A 25,875-nucleotide genomic window follows, 5' to 3' on the forward strand; every position below is an offset into this window, starting at 1 on the left:
CATTTCAGTGCTGGGAATATAAGTTAAGATCTGGTGACATTTATATCCGCAATGCATCATCCAGAAAAATGTTCTTGTTGTTTTCTGCTTGTTTAAATAAAACATTACTAATATGGCTAATATTAGCTAAAATTGACAGCTTCTGAATTTCAAAACAACTTTCCTGCATACATCACAATCCCATCCTGCACCCAATGTTTATGGAAACTGTCAAGGTTCCTTCCCCACTCTGAACTCTAGGGTAGAGATGTGGGGACCTGCATGGAAGACCCCCCTAAGCATATTCTTACCAGCGTCGGTTAAAACTTCCCCAAGGCACAGATTTCTTTCTTGCCGTGGGAACCAGCTTAGGTTAAAAACCTGGTACACTGCCACCACCAAGCAATTTAAACAAAGAACAGGGAAAGAGCCCACTTGGAGACGTCTTCCCCCAAAATATTCCCCCAAGCCCTTTTCCTGGGGAAGGCTTGATAAAAATCCTCACCAATTTGTACAGGTGAACACAGGTCCAAACCCTTGGATCTTAAGAACAATGAAAAATCAATCAGGTTCTTAAAAGAAGAATTTTATTTAAAGAAAAGGTAAAAGAATCACCTCTGTAAAATCAGGATGGTAAATACTTTACAGGGTAATCCGATTCAAAACATAAAGAATCCCTCTAGTCAAAACCTTAAGTTACAAAAAGACACAAAACCAGGAATACACATTGCCTCCGGCACAGCGAATTTCACAAGCCAAAAACACAAAAGAAAATCTAACATATTTTCTAGCTAGATTACTTACTAACTTTACAGGAGTTGGGAGGCTTGCATCCTTGATCTGTTCCCGGCAAAGATATCGCACAGACAGACAAAACCCTTTTTCCCCCCTCTCCAGATTTGAAAGTATCTTGTCCCCTCATAGGTCATTTTGGGTCAGGTGCCAGCGAGGTTACCTTAGCTTCTTAACCCTTTACAGGTGAAAGGATTTTGCCTCTGGCCAGGAGGGATTTTATAGCCCTGTATTCAGAAAGGTGGTTACCCTTCCCTTTATATTTATGACAGAAACCATGCTACTTTTCATAAAATCCTCATTAAAATGATCATTCTTGCACCTAATAAGTCCATCTTCCTTACCATTTCCCTCTTAATTTCAAGTAATAGATCGGGTCTTTTTCTGACCTTTGGTGTTCCTATTGGATGCTATATTTTCGTTATCTCTCCTAACTCATCTGCTATTGAGGGCCTGGACACACACGCACACACTGTGCATCACAATCAGGTGGAAAATTATTTTTGGTTGTATCCTGCAGACTCTGCCTATTAACTAAACCTGTTTCTGAAATAAGCTTTTGACCCCCTTCATGTGCACTTTGATTTCCTTAAGGATTGTGCCTTTTTATAGCTTTACTTTTATAGTGAAAGAAGCCCTTTATATCTGCATACTGCTGATCATGTGTTTAAAATAATTGGAATGTACTGTAGAGAGCAATTGATATTGTTTGTATTATTTAAAGAATATTAAAACTCTGGGGTGGACTATTTTTTCTGTTGAGTCTACTTTGTGTTGCAATAATGGCACAAAGTAGCCTTAATGGGGACTTAAGTGGCCAACTTGAGATCCCCTTGTGGAGGGGGACATGTCAATGATATAATGCAGTCTTTGGCACAGGGATGTACCTGGGAGTGTCCTGGGGACAGATGTGTTGTGAGCAGAAAGATGAGGGCCTCACTTTTTAATTTGGTTATTATCTCCAAATTTCAGGGAGCACTTTTATTTTGTGTACTATTTAGGACCCATATTTAAAATAAAAACCCATATCTTGTTTGTGAGGGTGAAGTGGTCAAAATAGTTTTTCCATCTGAATGCAATGGTATGTAATGTTGCTTCATATAATGCTTTATTTTTGTACATGCTGACATAGCAAAATTACATTGTTTTACAAATAGAGACTGAGGATCTTCTGCATCTTTTAACTCCTTGTCTAAGTTAGATCAAATACAGAAATATTGGGCCAGATTCACTGGTATGCTGCAGCTGATGCAAAATCAGCTTAACCAGGCAGTTCAGTTGTACTGTGTTGCTCGAGTAATGCAGAGCAGCGAGAGTGTGCCAGTGAAAGTGGCCCATCGTTTTTAATTTCTGCAATTTATTATTTTATAACTAAGCCCTGAGCAATATTCTCCAAAAATAACAGCAACTGCGGCTCCCTGCCACACACACTTCAACTATGTCCTGTCATACCTGTGTCTCATGAAGGGTGGCATTTTTCAAAGAGCGAAGCACTGGCCTAACCTTTCATTGATTTCAGTGGGAACTGAGTTAGCCAACACTGGGTGCTTTTGAAAATCCCACCTATTTTGTGTTTCTTGTTTTGTATTATTTATCTAATTCTATCCTACCTTTTACTTTCTTTAACTTCTCAGGTACAGAATTGCATTTTCCCATTAGTAAATTCATTCTTGATTTATCAAGAAGCCAGGTATCTAAGAACATTAACCTGTAATGCATTTTATAGCATATACAATACATACTGAACTAGTGACATGTTAATGTCAAGGTTTTTTCTTAAATTTGTAAAGCAAATTTAATCAAAGTTTTCAAAATGATTTCAGTTAAACCTTAAAATGCTGGCATTTTGTGGAATGCCAGCCAAATTATACTTAGGAGGCTGGATACTACGTGTGAGCCAAACTTTCAAAGAGGCCCATACCCTTGCGTCCATTAATGAACTTGCAGAGCCCATGCATATGTACATTTTGAGCGCTGATGTTTTGTATACACTGAGGTGAAAGTGCTTTCTGTTAATTTTTGACTTGTAGATTTTAAGCCTCCAAAGAACATAACATAAGAATGGCCATACTGGGTCAAACCAAAGGTCAATCTAGACCAGTATCCTGTCTTTCAACAGTGGCCAATGCCAGGTGCTCCAGAGGGAATGAACAGAACAGGAAATCATAAAATGATCCATCCACTGTCACCCATTCCCAGCTTCTAGCAAACAAAGGCTAGGGACACCATCCCTGCCCATCCTGGCTAATAGCCATGGATGGACCTATCCTCCATGAACTTATCTAGTTCTTTTTTGAACCCTGTTATAGTCTTGGAGTTTAAACACCCATATTACCATAGTCCTTGCCACATTGCCATTACAAAATCTCCTTTATGTAGAGAAATAACTGTGCAGTTAGGTCTGGCCATAATGGACAGAGCTGTGAAGCTGGCTTCATATTTCATTACCAACTTAAAATTCAGTTCAGTTTTTTCAAGTCCTATTAACGTTTGTGAACCACCCATTTTAAAGAAAATCTGGGCCAATTTGACTTTTTCATCAAAACTACATAAATGTCTCAGGTTTTTTTAAATGAATCTATATGTGAATTTGAGCTAAACTCCTGAGTTTCAATTAGGTTTCTACATTCAAATCCCTGTGCACAGGCTATTTGAATTCATGTAATTGAAACAATTTTACTAAGTTTGAAGATAAAATTGTGTGCGAAAATATTTTTGCTATTAGGATTATAAAAACTGCATGCTTTTGGGTTACTTTTTTGAAACTCAAGATAGATTAGCTGACTTTGATTTGTGATATTAATTTTGGTTCCTTGGTTAATGGAGGCCACCCTCTGAGGTCAGGAGGATTAGCAAAAACCAGCAAGACTCATTTCCTCATTTCTCTGAGCTAAAGTCGGGGCAGGTACAAACCCATTTTTCCCCTCTGCAGGGTACCTTGAAGTTAATGGCGTACAGAATATTCTGTGAGCCAAAGGTTAAAGATAACACGTGATATTAAAGTGTGGTTCTGCTCTGCAAAGTGACTGTGAAGATACCATTGAGGATGTACTGAATGAATAAGGAAAAATACAGCTAAGCAAATCCAGTGTTCTCATTTTAAACATTTGTGTTCTATTTCTGAGCAGTCAGTGAACTGGGAGAAGCCATTCCCTCCCTGAATTATATCAAGTGTTCAGTACTATTTTCATACTAGATAGCCATTAGAACTTTCCATAGGAACCTGGGGGTGTTGCTACGAAGAAGAATCACCCTTCCATTCCATTCCTGGTGTGTGCAATACATTGAAACATGTCTTGAGTTTCTTAACATGTTTGGAGCTTTTCCACTTTGTATAAATAATTAAATATTCATTGGAGCAGGGACTGGACTCTGATTCTCCTACATCCTGGGTGAGTAAACTAATCACTGGACTATAGAGTCCGTCTCTCTTGCTTGCTGTCTGGCTCAATTAATAGTTTTATTTATACTAAGTGGAACAACTGGAAAGGGTTTGGAGGGGAAAGGAGAGTGACACTCTAATCATGTTCTTGGTAAATTCCTCTAGGATGTGGAAGACCCACATTTAAGTCCTTGTTCTGCCTGATTATTCTGCAGTAGTTATTCTGGTCAGCTTCCCCATGTAGACAAGATACTGAAGCTTTACTCCTCTATAAGCAGGTCCCATGAGGAGAGAAATGGTATCATCTAGTAAGGAGAAGCTAAGGAGGAATCCCTAGCAGCTCAAAATCTTTCTGTAGCTGCTCCCAGCAGGAAGTCAGAAGGAATCAGTCAAGTCTTGATGCAACTGTTCTCCACAGGGAGTGAAGAAACTACCAAGGGCTCACTATAGTTTCCAATTGCCCCTGCAACTTTTTGTGTTTAGGGAGTAGGAGGACTCTTCTGTTGTTGTTATGAATATCTATAGTGATTTTCAGTGGGGAGAAATAACTTCCCTTTAAGGAATGGTTGCTTCCCTTTAAGGTGCATTTATTTGTTTTAATACAACTACAGCATCACTGAGAAAATAAAACTGAACCAAAGCTCCAGTAGTGCTGTGGAGCGTACTGCTGTGCTCTTCCTTCTAGTTTACAGCAGCAGTTAACCTGACCAAATCGAGGGCTAATATTAATTGATGTTGCTCATTGCACAAATATGATAAACATGTTGACTGGGTAAGTTAAAAGGATGGTTAAATAGAACAGGCATGTTAATATCAGTTCCACTCAAAATGAGAATGAAGATCCATATTTGTAAAACGAGAGGATAAAAATCAACAAGTAGAAAAATATTTTCAAATATCTGCAAGGACAATGCAAACAACAAAGAATAAAATAAGAATTACAAGAGGTTTTTTTTTTTAAATAATGTTCTGAGTGATTCGTGTCCTTGTGTAACATTATTACAGTGCCCCAATGTCATAAAGCTCATGCAGTGTAACCTGGGGGATGGGGCAGACCCATGCAGCCTACTCAATCTTGCAGGGGTCGCAGTCACCCCACATAAATATACAAGGCAGGTAAAGTTGGATGGCGCAGAAACCATGGCACTCGTAGACTCAGGGAGGGCTATCACCCTAATTTCGGGTAAATTTTTCTGGTGAAAATTGAAATTCAAGGAAATATCACCGGGGTGAAAGTAGGGGTAGTCCCAAACCTCCCATACCCTGTGCTCCTAGGTAGAGATTTCCCCGGGTTTGGAAACTTGCTCCCACCGGAGGGAGGGGAGTTCCCTGAACTTCAGGAGGCTTCCGCGGCAGAATGTTGCCTCCCTGGGATATTTCCACGAAAAATGGAACTATTCCCTGTCCTGGGGAAAGGCAGGAAGACCCAAGAGAGAAAGAAGGGCAGCCAAGGCCTCGGGTACCCGAATCCTGATACAAGTACAGAGGGTCGCCTGTGTAGGCAGATGTACATGGGCAACTGAAGGGGAAGGCCTCGAGACAGAGGAGGTGTCGGAGATCAGTTCCAACCCCAACCTCACAGAGCCGGCCGAGAGGGCAGAGACAGATCCCTCAGAGTTCTGGCTGATAAGCTCCGGGAGAGAGACTTTTGGACGGCACCAGGTGGAAGACCCAAGGCACAAGAAAGATGTGGTACCTATAGAGGGAAAGGCCCAGGGGCCAGGGCCTTATTTTGTGATCAAGAGGAACCTCCTATACCGGGTCATGCAAATGCAGGAGCAAGAGGTACACCAGCCCCTAGTACCCTGGAAACACCAGAAGACCATATTAAGCCTCGCTCACAGTCACCTTTTTGGAGGGCACCTGGGAGCGGAGAAAACCCAGGCGCGAATCTTACGCAGATTCTTCTGGCCCGGGGTACATGAAGACGTCCGGCGGTACTGTGCCTCCTGCCCTGAATATCATTTGCACAGCCCTAGTCCACATCTAAGAGCCCCTTTGGTACGCCTGCCGATCATCGAAGTTCCATTCGAGCGGATCGCCATGGATCTTGTGGGGCCGCTAGCACAGTGGTTCCCAAACTTGTTCCGAAAGACCCTGGCAGGCCGGGCCACTTTGTTTACCTGTCGCGTCTGCAGGTTCGGCCGATCGCAGCTCCTAGTGGCCGCGGTTCACTGCTCCAGACCAATGGGAGCAGCTGGAAGCGGTGGCCAGTAAGTCCCTCGTAAAACGACCTGAGGCCACCAGTATGTGCTGGTCATCCTAGGCTATGCAACCAGGTACCCAGAAGCTGTCCCCTTATGAAACACAGCCTCCAAAAGCATTGCCAAAGAATTAGTGGCAATCTTCACCCAGGTAAGGCTACCAAAAGAAATCCTCACAAACCAGGGAACACCATTCATGTCCAAGTTGATGAAGGACCTGTGTTCCCTGCTCCATGTCCAGACCCTGTGGACCTCGGTTTACCACCCACAAACTGATGGTCTGGTGGAAAGATTTAACCGGACCCTCAAGGCCATCATAAGAAAGGTGGTAAACAAGGATGGGAAAGATTAGGACAACCTACTACCATACCTCATGTTTGCCATCCGCGAGGTCCCCCAAGCTTCCACCGGATTCTCCCCCTTTGAGCTGTTGTATGGATGCAACCCCAGAGGCATCCTGGACATAGCCAAGGAAATTTGGGAGGAGGAACCCAGTGAGGGGAAGAACGTAATAGAGCATGTGTTATGGATGAGGGACCGCATAGCCCGGTCACTCGCATAGTGAGGGAGCATCTAGAGAAAGCCCAAGAGGCCCAGTGAACCTACTAAACCGTCAAGCCAAGGTTCATTAGTTTCAACATGGTGACAGAGTAATGGTACTAGTATCCACGGCTGAAAGTAAGCTTTTGGCCCAGTGGCAAGGGCTCTACGAAATAGTCAAACCTGTAGGGGAAGTAAATTACAAGGTGCAATGACCAGGATGTTGGAAAACTAGAGCAGGTATACCACATCAAACTTCTGAAACCCTGGCATGCCCAAGAGGCATGCACAGTGGTTCGAGAAGACCTGCACCCAGATGAGGGTGTCTCCCGATCTAACAACATCCCAGAAGAAAAAGGTAACTGAGATGATCGCCCAATATCAAGACATATTCTCGACAAAGCTGGGTCACACAACTGGGACATATCACCAGATCGTCATGAACCCTGGGGCCAGAGTAACAATGAGGCCCTACCGGGTGCCAGGAGCCAAAAGGGAGGAAATAAAAGTGGAAGTCAGGAAAATGTTGGAGATGGGTTCATCAAAGAATCCCACAATCAGTAGTCCAGCCCAATAGTGTTGGCGCCCAAACCTGATGGCACCACGAGGTTCTGCAACGACTTCTGTCGACTAAACGAGATATCCCAGTTTGATGCCTACCCTATACCCTGCATAAACGAACTAGTGGACTGTCTGGGGAATGCCCAGTACTTGACGACCCTAGACTTGACAAACGGGTATTGGCACATTTCTCTAGCTGAAGATTCAAAGGAAAAGACAGCATTCTCTACACCAGAGGATCTTTTCCAATATACAATCCTCCCTTTTGGACTACATGGGGCCCCAGCTACCTTTCAGCGCCTCATGGACAAGTTTATTACACCCCCATGCCAGCTATGCTGTGGCCTACTTGGATAATGTGGTGATTCATACCCCAGACTGGGAAACCCATTTGAAGAAGGTGGGGGTGGTCCTTGATACCTTCAGGCTGGCTGGCCTTGTGGCAAACCCTGTTAAGTTCACTGTGGGGTTCAAGGAGGCCAAATATCTTGGCTACTTGGTAGGAAAAGGTCTGGTAAAACCCCAACTGAATAAGTTAGAGGCCATCCAAAATTGGCCAGAGCCAAGTCGTAAGAAGCTGATCCGAGCATTCCTTAGTGAAGGCCATTGGTCCTGATCCAGTCAAATGGTCAGACGCAGCAGAGAGGGCATTCACAGACCTACGGACTGCCCTCTGCAGTAATCCCCTATTGATAGCCCTGGATGTCACTAAGGAATTCATCCTACAGACAGATGCATCTGAGGTGGGATTAGGGGCTGTCCTGTCACAGATGGTTGGGGAAGAGGAACACCCAATTCTCTACCTAAGTAGGAAACTCCTTCCGAGGGAACAGAAATATGTAGTGGTAGAGAGAGAGTACCTTGCCGTAAAATGGGCCATGGGAATGTTGCATTACTACCTGCTGGGGCATAGATTTGTCCTTGTGACCGACCATGCTCCTCTTCAATGGATGCAACGGAACAAGGAAAAGAACACCAGGGTAACCAGGTTCCAACCTTTCCAGTTCTGCATACAGCACAGAGTGGGGAGTCGCCATGGCAACGCCAATGGCTTATCACATGTACTGGTGTCCTAAGCTGCCCAACCCCTTTGTGTTGAGCAGGGGGGAGGGATATGCGATATCCCATAGATAGGGATATGGATATGTACCAGTTGGTACAGCAGAGTAGTAGAAGGCAGATATACTGGCCACTAGATAAACAGTTTTCTGTTCCCTGACTGACTAGAGTAGGGGCTGCTCCAGGCTAGGGTGGACACATGACTCCAATTAACCTGCAAAGTCAGGTGAGGCCATTAAGCTAATGCGAATACCTAACTCTAATTAAGGCCCCTCTGATACTATAAAAGGGCTCATTCTGGTCAGGCCGCGGAGCGCCAGGGAGCCAGAGGAGAGGAAGTGCGGCTGAAGGCCTGGATAATAAGGACACCCTCAAGCCACTGAAAAGGGAGCCCTAAGGTAAGGGTGAAGAAGGCGTTAAGAGAAAGAAGCGGGAGAGCTGTGGGGAAGTGGCCCAGGGAAATGTAGTAACTCTCTGGCAGTGAAAGGTCGGCTGCCAACAGCTGCTGCCATTAGGGTCCCTGGGCTGGAACCCCGAGTAGAGGGCGCGCCTGGGTTCCCCCCAACCCGACACTACAGAAACACCTCTTGGGAGGGGAAGACAGGCTCCTGTCAGGACAGGGGCCTAAACTGTTGGGGAATAAGCCCATAGGGACAACAGAGACTCTGGGAGTTCTCTCACCAACCTCCTTTCTGGCTTATGATGAAAAGGGCTCAGTAGACTGTAATCCTGGCCCTAGAGAGAGAAGGGCTAATGGAGGGTCGCAGTAAGCCTCTGCAGCTAGCATAAACCACCTGGACGCACGGGACCCACGGGGACAAGGTTGGAGCTCTGCCACAATGGGTACAACAAGAAATAAATCATAGCCTATCCTTGGGAAATGTTCCACTCATTGAAACCCTTATTCAGGTAGCCCCATTGATTTTGGTGGGACTTCTGAAATGAACAGTTGTTTAGAATAAGATTTTTGCAGGATCAAGCTCAATTTTTATAAGTCTATATGACTCAAAGTATATAAATCTAGCCCTTAGGCTTAACAACATAAAGCCAACCATTAAATTCCTGGAGTAAGAAGAAATTTTTCTCTGCATCGTGTTATAGCATCATTTGTGTTTATATCCTTTTCCAGTGTAAGAGTGTGTGAGGCAGGGAGGGGGGACAGTTAATCCATCTTTTTCAAAACTCAAGACATTTGTTTTGGGAGATAGGTGATGTTCCTAGGGTAATGACAATGAGAAGTGATGAAGTGCTATAATTCATATTTGTTTCCTTAACACTAACTATATATTTCCAGGGATGAGAATATTCAAGAACCCATTCTTAGTGTGAGATGCTCAAAAAGCAGAGAAAAATACTTTAAGGGTGTGAGAGAGAGAGAACATACTTATTGCAAAATTAGAACTGATACTATAATTTAGTCTCTCAGCATGGGGACAAATGACTTGAGAAGGTTTGCAACTGGAATAGTTTAACAGTAATGTTGATCAGGCTGCTCTTACTCTCTGCTGCAGTTTCTCTATCTGTTTAATGGAATCACTGGCAAAATTTTCTTCTTGTGGCTCCCATCCGTATTGTGGTACATTGCTGCCCCATTAAAGTGAGTCAGCCAAATGTTCTAGTGGTATTTCTTCCAATAGAAAATTATTTTCTTTCACTGTATAAATGGCATTGACCTTTCAAGCAGCAGGCAGCAGTTCAGAGAAACTGAGTGCCAAAAATCTCCACACCTAGAAATTTTGATTAACTGTAGTCTGTTTCTCACTATTCTGTAATAATCCTTATTACTGAGGGGTTTAATTCTACTCCTTCCATTCCTTTCCTTAAAACCTACTCAATAAGCACAATGATCTGCTGACTGCTGTTTCAAATTAGATTATTTGCCAAAAAGCATAATTTTACTGCTACATCTGCAGAGTCTTTAATAAGAATTTATACTGTCTTTGACACCAGTAGAGCCATTATGGCTGCTTGACAAGCATAGAAGAATAGTAGTCCAAGATTGATTTCTTACTCTCATCTGGAGTTTTGAGTTCTCTTTTGGGGAATATTTTGTGATAACAGGTTTATAGGAGTGTGATTTCTTTATGATTTTAAAAGTATTTCTCTTCCATCAAAGTACATTTTAGAACATAAGAACATTTTAAATCTACATCAGAAGAGATTTCACTATTTTTGCTGTCTACCCCCCCCCCCCCCAGGCTGGGGCACCTAAACTTTGATTCTCCCTTTCTATGCTAGAAAGAAGTGACCTGAATTATTTTTGTAGTTGGCACAAAGTGGTGTATGGTACTGTAGTCAAAGAGAATTTTATTCATGAATCAACACTGGCAAAAAATGAAATGAATATCAATACTGATAATCATAATGTCAGTCTTCCTACAGAGTGATGGCTTCAGAAAGACTTCATAGCTTTTGTTAGTTCCTAATCATTAATGTCAGAATGAACCGTTTTCACCCACTGTTATGTTCAGGAGGCAGCCATTCTGAGTCATGTATTTAAAAAACAAGGCAGCAACAAGAATTTGCCTGTATCTCTTCAATGTAACTTAACATTGGTGCATTAAATTCACAGATACAAGGTCTATACGCTGCTTTTCTCTCCCTTCACACCTCAAAATAGGGGTTCAGCAGAGTGCACTTTGTGCCTATCTTCCATTAAAAAGACTGGGACTGTTCAACCTAGAGAAAAAATGACTAAGAGGGGATATGATGGAGGTCTATAAAAATCAGGAGTGGTGTGGAGAACGTGAATAGGAAAGTTATTTACCCCCTTTGCGTAACACAAGAACCAAGGGACACCCAATGAAATTAATGGGCAACAGTTTTAAAACAAATATAAGGAAGTACTTCTTTATGTAATGTACAGTCAACCTGTGGAACTCATTGTGAAGGCCAAAAGTATAGCTGGGTTAAAAAAATAATTATATAAGTTCATGGAGGATATGTCCATTAATGGCTATTAGCCAATGTGGTCAGGAATGCACCCTGACAGGTTTCAGAGTGGCAGCTGTGTTAGTCTGTATCCATGAAAAGAGCAGGAGTACTTGTGGCACCTTAGAGACTAACAAATTTATTAGAGCATAAGCTTTCGTCGGCTACAGCCACTTCACTATGCATCTGATGAAGTGGGCTGTAGCCCACGAAAGCTTATGCTCTAATAAATTTGTTAGTCTCTAAGGTGCCACAAGTACTCCTGTTCTTTTTGAGGAATGCACTCTGTGTGCTAGGTGTCCCTGAGCCTCTGACTGTCAGAAGCCAGGGCTGGATGACAGGGGATTGATCACTCGATAATTCCCCTGTTCTGTTCATTCCCTCTGAAGTGTCTGCCAGTGTCCACTGTTGGAAGACAGGATACTGAGCTAGAAGGACCTTTGATCTGACACAGTATGGCCATTCTTGTTGTCTTATGTTCTATCTGCACTGGAGTGAATTTTACCCTATATCTAGAAGGTCATCTAATTACCAGTACTTGACCATTGTGGGTGATTTCAACAGCTAAAGGACGCAAGTCTGGTGTATTACAGAATACCATATTTTTCATGTTAACTTTCAAATCAACTGTCTGTCTCTTGTGATTTAATAGTCCTATTAGTGTACTCAACTGATGGCACTATTTCTGCAGTAGGTCTGTGAGCCTAATGAACCATTCAAGACTTCTTTCCAGTTCCTTCTGAACTCATCTCTGGTAGATAGTTACACTGCATAGGATCTGGGAAACATGTTCTTGACTGACAGTGAGCAATTTCCTATTTGCCTACATGAAACACTCACCACAACTCATCAGTGTTCTGAAGAGAGTTGGTTTGCTGTCACACTGAAATAGCTTTTCTATGTTTGTTTGAATTCTTCTTAATAGTCACTTATTTGGTTTAAGCTTTCAGATGTGTTCATGAGCAGCGGGGCATATCATTTCAAGTAGGCCCCTTGGAGGTGTGTTTCTATATGCAAGTATAATCAAAGATTAATCATTGATGATCCTCATATTTTTGTTTTTGACAGCTCAAATAATTCACCCTGTTCTCCCATCTGATCTTGGGTACTTTGGATTTGCACCCAATACATCAAACCCCCAGTGCTTTGCAAAAGCTTGACTTTGTATGTATTCTACAACTATATTGTGAACCATTATCAGAAAACACTTGATCAGGAGTTAAATGTTTTGCAAAGATAGATTTCCAAAGACAAATCACTGTTTTGGTCCAGCTATCGAGCAGAAAGATTCAAAGCAGCTGGGATACAAATCAATTATTCCTAAAAGGTCTTTGCCTTCAAAGTAAAAGAGATTAGTGAAAACATTTTGCCAAGGTATTTTTGGTATTTGCTAAGGATGTAATGAGATTTTATATTATATCAGCAATTTGTGTATTTATACCAGAAAATCAACAGGCTTTTTTTTTTTTTTTTTGCGTCGTTCCATACCCAGATATACTTCATGGATGAGATGTTTCTTTTTGCCTGTGTCCATTCATAAAGTATCATTAGTTTTGGGGATTTGTATCAACTCCTGTATTTTATCCATACAGACTAGGGGGCAATGCTGCAGTAAGCATATGGTTTTGTTGTTCCATATCATGTTACATTGCTATGATCAGTTTTTTAAAAAATGTCCTAAATTACTAAATATACTGCATCTAAGGTTTGCCTGGCACACAACTCCATGTAGCGATTACCTTTGTATCTCAACAGCATTCTTTGTTTTCCAGTAGGATAATCTAGTCAAATTTTTTTAATTATAGCTTCTAAGGGTCTGTGGTCAGTTTCAATTCCAAATTGTCTTCATTAATCATATATGACATATTTCACCTCCCCATACTATGGACATATTTACTTGTCTGTCTGGGCTGAAGTGGTTTATCGGTTTGATACACTGCTCTGCAACAAAAGAAATTTGACCACCACACTTAATAACTTAAGAACAGCCATACTGGGTCAGACCAAAGGTCCATCTAGCCCAGTATCCTGTCTTCTGATGGTGGCCAATGCCAGGTGTCCCAGAGGGAATGGACAGATAATCATGAAGTGATCCATTCCCTGTCACTCATTCCCAGCTTCTGGCAAACAGAGGCCAGGGACACCATCCTGGCTAATAGCCATTGATGGACCTATCCTCCATGAATGTATCTAGTTCTTTTTTGAACCCTGTTAGTCTTGGCCTTCATAATACCCTCTTGCAAAGAGTTCCACAGGTCGACTATGCGTTGTGTGAAGAAATACTTCCTTTTTTTTTTTTTTTGTTTTAAACCTGCTGCCTATTAATTTCATTTGGTGACCCCCTAATTCTTGTGTTATGAGGAGTAAATAACACTTATTTACTTTCTCCACACCAGTCATGATTTTATAGACCTCAGTCATATCCATCCTTAGTCTTGTCTTTTCCAAGCTGAAAAGTCCCAGTCTTATTAATCAGTCCTCAGATGGAAGCCGTTCCATAGCCCTAATAATTCTGTTGCCCTTTTCTGAATCTTTTCCAATTCCAATATATCTTTTTTTTGTGATGGGACGACCGCATCCGCACACAGTATTCAAGATGTGGGCATACCGTGGATTTATATAGAGGCAATATGATATTTTCTGCCTTATTATCTATCCCTTTCTTAATGATTTCCAACATTCTGTTCACTTTTTTGACTGCCGCTGCACATTGCGTGGATGTTTTCAGAGAACTATCCACAATGACTCCAAGATCTTTCTTGAGTGGTAATCATTAATTTAGACCCTATCATTTTATATGTGTAGTTGGGAATATGTTTTCCAAAGTGCACTACTTTGGATTTATAAACATAGAATTTCATCTGCCATTTTGTTGCTGAGTCACCCAGTGTTGTGAGATCCTTTTGTAGCTCTTTGCAATCTGCTTGGGACTTGAGTAGTTTTGTATCCTCTGCAAATTTTTCCACCTCACTGTTAACCCCTTTTTCCAGATCATTTATGAATATGTTGAATAGGACTGGTCCCAGTACAGACACTACTATTTACCTCTCTCCATTCTGAAAACTGACCATTTATTCCTACCCTTTGTTTCTTATCTTTTAACCAATTACCAATCCATGAGAGGACCTTCCCTCTTATCCAATGACATTACTTTGTTTAAGAGCCTTTGGTGAGGGACCTTGTCAAAGACTTTCTGAAAATCCACGTGCTTGTTGACCCCCTCAAAGAATTCTAGCAGATTGGTGAGGCATGATTTCCCTTTACAAAAACCATGTTGACACTTCCCCAACAAATTGTGTTCATCTATGTGTCTGACAATTTTGTTCTTGACTATAGGTTCAATCAGTTTGCCTGGTACTGAAGTCAGGCTTGCCGGGATCATCCCTGGAGCCCTTTTTAAAAATTGGTGTCACATTAGCCATCCTCCAGTCATTTGGTACAGAAGCTGATAGGTTACAGACTACAGTTAGTAGTTCTGCAATTTCACATTTGAGTTCCTTCAGAACTCTTGGATGAATACCATCTGGTCCTGGAGACTTATTATTGTTTTTAGTTTATCAATTTGTTCCAAAACCACCTCTAATGACACCTCAATCTGGGACAGTTCCTCAGATTTGTCACCTAAAGAGAATGGTTCAGGTTTGGGAATCTCCCTAACATCCTCAGCCATGAAGACTGATGTAAAGAATTCATTTAGTTTCTCCACAATGGCCTTATCGTCTTTGAGTATTTCTTTAGCATCTTGATCGTCTGGTGGCCCCACTGGTTGTTTAGCAGGCTTCCTGCTTCTGATGTACTCTTTTTTTTTTCTTTTGCTATTACTTTTGGTGTCCTTGGCTAGCTGTTCTTCAAATTATTTTTTGGCCTTCCTAATTGTAGTTTTACATTTTCTTTGGCCAGAGTTTATGCTCTGTTCTGTTTTCCTCACTAGGATTTAACTTTCACTTTTTAAAGGATGCTTTTTTGCCTTTCACTGCTTTACTTTGTTGTTTAGCCATGGTGGCACTTTTTTGGTTCTCTTACTATGTTTTTTAGTTTGGGGTATACATTTAAGTTGAGCCTCTATTATGGTGTCTTTAAAAAGTTTCCATGCAGCTTGCAGGGATTTCACTTTTGGTGCTATACCTTTTTACTTTCTAACCTCCTCATTTTTGTGTAGTCCCCCTTGCAGAATTAAATGCTACAGTGTTGGTCTGCTGTGGTGTTTTCCCTGCCACAGGGATGCTAAATTTAATTATATTATGGTCACTATTACCAAGCGGTCCAGCTATATTCACCTCTTGGACCAGATCCTGTGCCCTATATAGGACTAAATCAAGAATGGTCTCACCTGTTGTGGATTCCGGGACTAGCTGCTCCAAGAATCAGTCATTTAAGGTGTCAAGAAACTTTATCTCTGCATCCTGTCCTGAGGTGACATGTACCCAGTAAATATGGGGATAGTTGAAATCCCCCATTATTATTATTTATTATTGAGTTTATTTTAATAGCCTCTCTAATCTGATCAGGTGACTGGTAATATATCCGTACTACTATATTCTTATTATTAGAGCATAGAATTACTATCCATAGAGTTTGGTTCATTTAAGATTTTTACTTCATTTGATTCTACGTTTTCTTTCACATATAGTGTCATTCCCCCACCTGCATGACCTGTTCTGTCCTTCTGACATATTTTGTACCCTGGTATTATTGTGTGTCCCATTGATTATCCTCATTCCACCAAGTTTCTGTTATGCTATTATATCAATATCCTCATTTAATACAAGGCACTCTACTTCACCCATCTTATTATTTAGACTTCTAGCATACAAGACTTCTGATATACAAGCACTTTAAAAACTTGCCACTTTTTAGCTGTCTGCCATTACATGATGTAATTGAATGGGACTTTTTTCATTTGACTCTTTCTCATCAGATCCTACCTGTATTTTATCATTTTCCATCCTCTCCTCTTTATTAGGACATAGAGAATCTCCATTAATAGATCCTCCCCTAAGGGATGTCTCTGTCTGAACCACGTGCTCCTCTGCACGTGTCGGCTTTCCCCCAGCCCTTTTTCAAAAACCTGCTCTATGACCTCTTTTAACTTTAAGCACGAGCAATCTGGTTCCATTTTAGTTTAGGTGGAGCCCATTCTTCCCGTATAAGCTCCCCCTCTCCCAAAAGTTTCCCCAGTTCCTAATAAATCTAAACCCCTCCTCCATACACCATTGTCTCATCCATACATTGAGACCCTGCATTTCTGCCTGTCTAACTGGCCCTGGGCATGGACTTGAAGCATTTCACAGAATGCTACCATGGAGGTCCTGGACTTCAATCTCCTACCTAGCAGCCTAAATTTGGCCTCCAGGACCTTTCTCCTATCTTTCCCTATGTCACTGGTACCTACATGTATGATGACCACCAGCTGCACCCAGCTGTACCACCAGCTGCACCAGCACTATACATAAATCTATCCAGATGCCTCGAGAGACCTGCCTTCACATGATCGAATTACCCATTACTAATACCCGTCTCTTCCTAATAACTGGTTTCCTCCCCCGTAGAGGTATCCTCAGTGTGAGAGGATACCACAACATCATCTGGAAGGAGGCTCCCACATATGGGATCATTTCCTTTGCTCCAGTTGCATGTTCTTCTTCTCTGAGACTTTTATCCTCCTCAACAGCACAGAGGCTGTCAGACCAGGGGTGAGACTGTTATACCGTGTCCTCGAAAGTCTCATCTTTGTCTCACCCTTTAATTAACTCAGCCCAGGGGGCTGTACGTGATGGCCAGTGTATTTTCCTTCTACAGTGCAAGTAAGTGATGGTCTCATAAATACGACCCTATACCAGAAACCTACTGACCGCTATACTTACCTACATGCCTCCAGCTTCCATCCAGGACACATCACACAATCCATTGTCTACAGCTAAGCCCTAAGATACAACTGAATTTGCTCCACTCCCTGAGACTGAGACAAACACCTACAAGATCTTTATCAAGCATTCTTAAAACTGCAATACCCACCTAGGGAAGTGAGGAAACAGATTGACAGAGTGAGACGGGTACCCAGAAATCACTTAATACAGGACAGGCCCAACAAGGAAAATAACACAACACTACTGGCCATCACTTACAGCCCCCAGCTAAAACCTCTCCAGCACATTATCAACGATCTTCAACCTATCCTGGAAAACGATCCCTCACTCTCACAGACCTTGGGAGGCAGGCCAGTCCTCGCTTACAGACAGCCCTGCAACCTGAAGCTAATACTAACCAGCAACTACACACCACACCACAGCAACACTAATCCAGGAACCAATCCCTGTAGCAAACCTCATTGCCTACTCTGTCCTCATGTCTACTCTAGCGACACCATCAGAGGACCCAACCACATCAGCCACACCATCAGAGGCTCATTCACCTTCACGTCTACTAACGTTATATATGTACATTGGCCAAACCGGACAGTCCCTACTTACAAGAATAAATGGACACAAATCGAACATCAGGAATGGTAACACATACAAAAGCCAGTAGGCAAACACTTCAATCTTCCTGGACATTCTATAACAGATTTAAAAGTAACCATACCTGAACAAAAAAAACTTTAGAAACAGACTTCAAAGAGAAACAGCAGAACTAAAATTCATTTGCAAATTTAACAACATTAATTTGGGCCTGAATAGGGACTGGGAGTGGCTGGCTCATTACAAAAGCGGCTTTGCCTCTCCTGGAACTGAAACCTCTTCATCTATTATTGGGAGGGGACTATATCCACCTGGATCGAATTGACCCTGTCAGCACTGGTTCTCCACCAGTGAGGTAACTCCCTTCTTTTCAAGTGTCAGTATAATAATGCATGCATCTATAATTTTCACTCCATGCATCCGATGAAGTGGGTTCTAGCCCACGAAAGCTTATGGACAAATAAATCTGTTAGTCTTTAAGGTGCCACCGGACTCCTTGTTGTCCTTCAGAAACTGATGCAACACCCATTAAAGTTAATGAGGGCTTTTCCATTGAATTCAATGGGCCCTGGGAGGTAAATTCAGAACTGCTCAAGCACAAATACCTCCCAGCCAATGTCGGCAATCAAATTAAGAGACTTTTGACAATATGCTGTGCAGCAGCCTTTGAGAAAAATGAGTCAGCATGGATACCTGACAGTTGACCATTGTCAGAAGAAGAAGACACCACGTTTAAGTCTCATGGTCTTTCTGGGCAGTTTGATTGGAGCCTGCTGTACGGGCTATCTGGCCAGAGCCAGTACAGCACACAGAGAGAACACACGCATGCAGCCGAACATCTAACAACACAAGCCATCCACCAAATAATGAGGATTAGGAAGAAACCTGCTGTGTGGGCAGATTTTTGCATAACCATAAACTATAGTTATTTGTACTTTCTTTGTGAAGCATCTGGTGCCGGCCCCTCTCAGAGAAAGGCACTATTGGATGGACTACTGATCTGACCAGATATGGCAGTCTCGATAGTTTGGGGGTGATCTGAAGAGGTGCTACTGGATCAGTGGTTTTGCCAGTAATCTAAGGAGTCCCACGTACTCTCCACCCATTTGCTCAAGGGGGGAAGGCATCTGATGCACAGCACCTGGGCTCACCTGAGTTCCAGACATGCCGTCTGGCTCCTGGAGCCCTCACATGGGACAGGCAGGCTGGGAAGATCATTTCATTTACACTCCCTGTGGTCAAATTAGGTTTAGTCCTTATGACTTTAAAATGTGTATCTCCTGAGAAGCATGAGCTGCTTGTAGTGTGTAAGTTTTTTGTTTTTGTTTTTTTCGTTTACAACAGGATTTAACTAGCTGCCAGCACTGCCAGTTTATGACATCATATTCTTTTTGGCACCAGTAAAGCTGATTACTAGTGATGTCTGGGGCGGAATGGCATGTTACTTTCTTATCCTGGATATCAAGCAATAAATGGTCCCCTAGCCCCAAAGGTACAGATAGTACAGCTGGTCCTGCCTGGTTTGCTGGAGGAGAAGCTGAGGCAAGCTGGTCCCTCCACACCTCGGTGTATCCACACAGGAAGCAGCCATTGTTTTTCTGGATGCACTGGGGACTGTGAGAGGGGAGAGTGGGTAGCTCTACTAGAATGAGCACGGTCTTAGCCCACCCCCTCCCAAAATATACCACCAATCACTGAAACAGGATCTTAGGGGTAGAGTGTACCTGCCATATTTCCAACATTGTGTAGAAGACACGCTACACATCCTGTTTCAGTGGGAGTCGTCATGATTTACATAGTCGTAATCTCTCCCTCAGTGTCGTATGGGAACACAGGGAGATCTCCTTCCACAGTCTCTATCGTGCACAAAAACATAATTGAATCCTTGGAAAATAGGTAGTATAACAAGATACCTTCTTTATAGAACTGTTTTCTGTCTAAAGCCATACTTTGCTCAGTATTGTTCAACATGCTTTATGCCTATAGTAAGAACTTATTATGGTTCTTATTTTTAATGTCAAACACAATTATATAATATATGTTTAGGTTTCATGGGTTATCACTTTAATACAGAATAAATGTGCATAATCACATACTCCTTTCTGTGTTAAAAGATAAATCACAACATAAGTGGCTTTAATAGATTAAAAAGTTGGAAACCATATATTTTTAAAGGTGTTCTTTTATACAGGATATTGCTATGTAGCATAATGTGAAATATAAATTGTCATCCTTTTTAGGTCTGAGGTTTTAAATGCACATGGGCTTGCAATATTTAGGGGATTTAAGTGGTCAGTAAATTCCTTCTGCCATGTTTGGTAATGTCACTGGATTCTTTTAAAACAAAAAACAACCAAAAAAACCCACTCTGGAACAAGGAGAGGCATTATTGGTAGAAAAAGGACCAAAGTACTGACTGATTTTTAGTGTGATGTCAGCATCTCAGAGAGTGGCCTTCAGGCCCTGATCTTGCAACTGGCTGAATACAAGCAGACTGCTCAGCTCATGCAGAGCCCCATTACCGTGAAACAGTGCTCCATATGGACTTAGCATTCGACCTGTATGCAACAAGCTGCAGGACTGGGTCCTCAGTACAAGTTATATAAATTCATATCATATGTCAGAAATATTACAGTGTTTCCCCTCATACTGCTGTGATCCTAGAGGACAAAATTCACCCTGGTGTCTCGTCAGTGAAATTCTAGTAGATTAAAATTCAGCAGGGAAGCTAAGGAAGTCTGGACTTCTGTAGTCTTCTGCAGCATGAAAGTTTCACCATCTTAGAATCCTTCAGACTTGCATCCTCATAGGAATGTAATTTACACACCTTAGCCATCGCTACTGAATTTGTCCCACTGAATAGAAAGAGTTTATACTGGTGTAACTTGCTAGCTGGCTAGAAGAGAATTGTATTATTTATTTCGATTGTGGCAAGCGCTTCCTGAACAGAGATAATCAGGAAAAGTAACACATAAGAAAGTATCCATATCCTTCTCCCTATTGCCTCAGTTCTATATGCATAGTTGTGAAAATGAGGATGAAGAAATTTAAAAAAACAAAACAAAAACCCAAACCCCATGATCAATCCAGATGTCAGCATAAAAAACCTAAGCAGCCACATCAAAGATTTTTAACCTTGTTGGTTTATTTTTATTAATCTTGGCATTCTCTTTCCGTCCTCCAAACTCTCCTATGTTTGTCTTTTCTCTTCACTCCTCATGTTTGACTAAATTGAGACTGAAAGCTCTTTGGAGCAAGGACCATGAATGAAATCCTGGCCTCATTAAAGTTGCTTGTGAAATTCCCATTAATTTCAGTAGGACCAGGATTTCATCCCATGATTTTATTTATTTATTTATCACGCACCATGCACATTGATGGTGCTGTAATTCCTCCTTGCAAAATTGTAGCCATTGGGGTACTTTCCCAAGTCAGGTGAGAATGGGAAAGCGAACAGAAGTTTACTAACCCAAAGTTCAAGCACTCAGAAGTAACTGATAATCTATCCATTTCTTAGACTGTTGCTTTCAATTTCATGTTTGGTTCATCTGTCTGAATTTCAAAATTAAGAAACTAGTGGATTATAATTGAGGATCCTTGTCTAGAATTATAATTGCTGAGTTCCAGCAGTGTGCTTCATTGCTCTCAGATATTTATATCTTAACAAATATATAAGGTTGTTACAAGGAAGGGGGCAAAAAATTGTTCTCTTTAACCTCTGAGGAGAGGAAGCAATGGGCTTAAATTTCAGCAAGAGAGGTTTAGGTTGGACATTAGGAAAAACTTCCTAACTGTCAGGGTAGTTAAGCTCTGGAACAAATTGCCTAGGAAAGTTGTGGAATTTCCATCATTGGAGTTTTTTAAAAACAGGTTAGACAAATGCACCTGTCAGGAATGGTCTAGTTATTATGTAGTCCTGCCTTGAGTGCAGGGGACCCTTGAGGTCCCTTCCAGTCCTACACGTCTATGATCTTTGTATTTTAATCTTCTGTTTGTAGTTAAGTAGGTAGGCTGTATTTGTATTCTTTCTAACTCTATAATTGTCTGTTGTTTATTGATCACAAATCCCCATAACACAGTGTAAAGACAAACCAATGTTTTCATGCAGCAGGAAAGAGCATTAGGGAAGATGAAGTTGTACACGTTTGTGCACATTATATGAAATCCTACAATGTATGACTTCTTAATAGTGACCAAATTTTAAATTTATTATTAGTTCTATGAATTAACTAAACACTATGTAACCCTAACCCTATGTTAACACAGAAAAAAGCTTGTAGTGTAGCATGTTCTTGTGCATTAGATAGGACATTAACTCTATAGGGCAAATTAATATTGATGTGTACACTGAAACACCCATGCATTGGAGAAGGTTGAGTATGTGAGAGGCTCTTTGCCAGCAGTTTATTATAATAATACTAATTAATAATGGGAAGATACACAAATATTGGTTACATCTTTTCTTAAACTGAGCAAATACCATTGCCCAGCATGCTTATTCCAGGACCGTTAGATCACCCCTAAGAAAACTATAGTGCCTCCAGGACTATTGCTCAGATATGTTCCTCCTCCAAGGTATGTCTCAGGCGCTTAGGACCTACGATATAGGGCTAGACTGTGCAATTTACACAGTGGTTGGGAGCCATACAGCCCCAAGGCAGCCCTGCAAGAGACTGTGCCACAGGAAGCATTGTCTCTGGCAGGGCTACTACATGGAAGTCTCCGCACTCTGCCTCATGTATTGTGATTCAACAGCTCTATTGGATAGTATGGGAGGAAGCAGGCCATAGACCCATCCCCCTTCTTGCCTTTCTCCATGCAACTTGCTCCCTGCAGTAACAAGGAGTAAGCAATCCCTGCTCACAGGAACTGCTATTGTAATCTGCCTCTGTGCCTATTCTTTTTCTCAGTGCAGGTCTTAATGTGTTGAATATAGAGCCAAATACAAATGTACTGCTCAGATGTTCATTTGAAAATGTTCATGTTTCAAGAAAGAGAAAATGTCTAGCCTTTATTCTCCTGCAATGGGATGTATCACCACACACTGGCAGTCAAAGAGTCCAGTTAGCCCATTCAGTGGCACCTGGAGGGGAGATAGGTAATTAAGGATTAGATCCAGCTGAGGAGAACCAGACTGGATGGAAGCTATCGAGTAAGGACTACAGGGTCAATAGGGGAGGTCTGAGAGGAGAGAGGCAACGGGGAGCCTATATCTTGGGACTGGCCTTGAAGGGAGAGGGCAGCAGGGGTAAAGGGGTTCCAGGCAGCTGCCAGAGAGGGTAAGAGCCACCCTGAGAGAGCCTCTCAGCAACGAGCTGGGCAAAGCTGCAGAGAGATGAAGCTCCAGGGAGAGAAGATGTGCAGCTCTGTGACAGGTGCCTCCAAACAGACAAAGGTAGGAAGCAGCCCAGGGAACCAGTGCGGGGGACCTGATAGACAGATGCTAGCTGCTTCTTATAAGAGTCCTGGGCTGAAGGGCAGGCCTGGGTTCCCCAACCATCCCCTCACCGATGGGGAACGTATGTGAGCGAAGGGACAAAGACTATCATGCCCAGATCAGGTACATGATCACTAAGGGAATGTCACCACTGAGAATTAGTGTGTAGCAAGCCAGGGTGTAAATCTACAGTGCACTAGGTTGCCATGCATTAACAGTAATAATTGCCAAGAGCCTGAGTAGCTGTCAGCAGAGGGTGACAGAGACAGAAGTGCTGTTATGCCACGCCTTGCCATGAGGGGGCACACCGGCCAATGACAGAACCTCCTATGCCTCCCAATACAATATCAGGTTGTACAATACACCTCTCAGGTTATCTTGTTACCCCCAAATAAAGATCTGCCTGCCCATGAGAAATGAAATGAACTGTTAATGAAAATTCAGGTACTAGTACATCAAAAAAACCTCCGGTTTGGCCAGAGACTAGCACAGAAAGGAATTCAAGATGCTTCATGGTAGGGCAAGGGACTTTGTCTGTACTCAGGCACAACTCCCATTCAAGGGAGTTAAGGATTCTAGGATCAAGACGCAGTCTACACTGTCTTCATTGTATTTAAATACAATAGATAACATTTACAGTGTGGCCAATAGTCATATCTAGGTGCTCTAAACAACAGCTACTCTGCAGTCCCTGTCATTGGCAAAGTTAAAAGGTCTCAGGAGCTGTATACACTTCAACAGGTTAGATCCTCAGCCCTGTTAAATTTTATTTCTAGTACTCAGCTCTGCTTTGCACCTGTGAACACTGTCTTAAGGGGCCAGCAGAAGCTTCCACTTGAATCCTCCTCTAATAATATAGAGGCCAGTTTTAGGTCACGTCCATCACCATCCTGGTGACGGGGGGTATGAGCAAGGAAAACAAAAGTGCTATGATTCTTCTCAGGCTTTATCTTCACTGACAGAAATGGGAAGAGGGTGTGTGGGTGACAGTGGGGTTACTGAGAGATGACTAGTATGCATTGTGACAGGTTTCAGAGTAGCAGCCGAGTTAGTCTGTATCCGCAAAAAGAAAAGGAGTACTTGTGGCACCTTAGAGACTAACCAATTTATTTGAGCATAAGCTTTCGTGAGCTACAGCTCAAATAAATTTGTTAGTCTCTAAGGTGCCACAAATACTCCTTTTCTAGTGTGCATTGGTTATCTCACTGTAAAGTCTTAGTGGATACAAGGCAATTGTAGGTTTTTTACTGCAGTGTAGCTAGATGAGGCCAGTACTATACCCACTGCCCATGGCTGACCTTGTCTAGTTTACCTCACTGTGCTTTGTATCTATGAGGATTCTACAGCAGGATAGCTAATGCTGAGGCTGCCAGGGTGCTGATGCTACTGCCTGTCATGCTGACTGATATTGTCTGATTCTTTGTACTCCCCCGTCTGCCTGTAAGAGAAGGTATAACAGATGGATATACTTTCATTCAAGCTCTTTGGGGCAAGGATCCTCATTTTGTTCTGTTTTTCAGCTCTTAGCACAGTAGGGTCCTGGTTCATAACTAAAGCTTCTAGGCACTATGATGGTGCAAAAAATAATAGGACATTTTAGCTACCCTGTTGTAAAAATGTACCTTTTTTAGCAGTGAAGACAAAGCTTAAGTCACTTCTAGGGCCCTGACTGATGGCCCTAAGATCAGGGGGCTGCTTAGGTACCTTAAAGCCAACTTTGCTGCCCTCCTGAGTAGCACTTAAGATTCTAAGGCTCTGATCCAATATTTAATTTTGAAGTGTTTCTAGTTTAACCCTATGCATATTTTACCACTGGAAACGCAGGAGTAAAAATATGAGCTAATTAAAATGTACATTTCGGAGGTTTTAGGGAAAGTCACAGTAAATGGATTCACTCGTAAACAGTTATTTTATACTGTGGTATATAATGTTGTTGTGTTTTTAGAGTGATACTGTAGATTATAGTATGTGGGATGTGAGCCTCATTTCTTTATTTTCCTGCCTTCATCAATTCTTTCAAGTTGGCTTTTATTTTTTTAAAAAAACTTTTTTTCTCTAGGAAAAGTCACTGCCAGCTCATTTGTGTCTTTCAGGATGCTTGTCATTGCTCTTACTCATCAATTTATTTCCTTGGGATTAGAGAGAATGTTAAGTTTAACAAAAAAATGTTAATAAGGAAGCTACAGTTCTTAGCTAGTAATCAGCAATGATGGACCCAAGACCTGATGTGTAGATCAGAAACTTTGCATGGTAAATGCAAAATTCAATGGTTCTGCACCCATTTGTACATCTGAACATGATGGGCCAGATATTGTTCCCCTGTCCCAGCTACTTTGCATTGCTCTTATTATTTATTTGTATTATCATAACACATAGGAGCCCTAGTCGTGGATCCGGGCATCATTGTGCTAGGTGCAGACACAGAACAAAAAGATGGTCCCTAGCCCCAAAGAGTTCACAATCTAAGGTATAAGATAGGAGATAACAGAGGGAGACAGAGAGATGGAGTACAAGGACACAGTTGTACAATAT

The 25,875-nt window shown here is 42.0% G+C and overlaps 1 long non-coding RNA gene across 1 annotated transcript; it reads left to right on the top strand.

Annotated features, from left to right (window-relative positions):
* The first annotated feature begins 214 nt into the window (after positions 1-214).
* Positions 215-25,144, top strand: LOC122466508. The gene is made up of 3 exons (XR_006292103.1): positions 215-335; positions 8,663-8,668; positions 25,132-25,144. It is a non-coding gene; the product is annotated as an uncharacterized LOC122466508 (long non-coding RNA).
* The last annotated feature ends 731 nt before the right edge of the window (positions 25,145-25,875 follow it).

Source organism: Chelonia mydas, chromosome 7 (assembly GCF_015237465.2).
Source record: "Chelonia mydas isolate rCheMyd1 chromosome 7, rCheMyd1.pri.v2, whole genome shotgun sequence".
NCBI classification, from domain to species: domain Eukaryota; kingdom Metazoa; phylum Chordata; order Testudines; family Cheloniidae; genus Chelonia; species Chelonia mydas.